Genomic DNA, 485 nt, shown 5'->3' with positions numbered 1-485 from the left:
CTGTCAGAGAAGCTGTATTTGGAGAAGTCTTTAAAGGACCTTTTCATACTTGATGCCAGTTCAAATATTGTAAGTACTCGAATTCAGCAAAACAGTCCTCCCAAAATCATTCCTGGAGGCAAGTATTATACTGATACCAAAACCAGAGAAAGATGCAATTAAATAAGTGAACTATAGGCCAACCCCTCTCACGAACATAGATGCTAAAATCCTAGCAAATAGAATACAGCAAATCATCAAGAAGATTATACACCATGAGCAGGTAGGATTCATCCCAGGGATGCAAGGATGGTTGAACATACACAAATCTATAAATGTAATACAGAGTTCACTTATCATGCTGAGTTTAAATTAGCAGAAAAATGTTTGCGTGAAAATGTCTTGGGATATTCAGAAAATTTAAGATTAGCCAGGTCCAAACATAGGAAGTTGCAAGTTATCTGCATAGACAAAGCTGAAAGTTTTCTCTATTATCCAAAGAAGAT

At 36.1% G+C, this 485-nt stretch overlaps 1 long non-coding RNA gene across 1 annotated transcript in view; it reads left to right on the top strand.

Annotated features, from left to right (window-relative positions):
* Positions 1-31: 31 nt before the first annotated feature.
* The window catches only part of LOC111817579, a 47,834-nt gene continuing 47,380 nt past the window's right edge, over positions 32-485 (top strand). Inside the window, exon 1 of the long non-coding RNA XR_002821740.1 lies at positions 32-69. This is a non-coding gene — a long non-coding RNA (uncharacterized LOC111817579). The remainder of the gene's footprint in view (positions 70-485) is intronic.

Source organism: Octodon degus, unplaced genomic scaffold, assembly GCF_000260255.1.
Source record: "Octodon degus isolate 3935 unplaced genomic scaffold, OctDeg1.0 scaffold00062, whole genome shotgun sequence".
Classification (NCBI taxonomy): domain Eukaryota; kingdom Metazoa; phylum Chordata; class Mammalia; order Rodentia; family Octodontidae; genus Octodon; species Octodon degus.
Note: the sequence above shows the minus strand (reverse complement) of the source record. Positions and strands in the feature narration are given on the sequence as shown.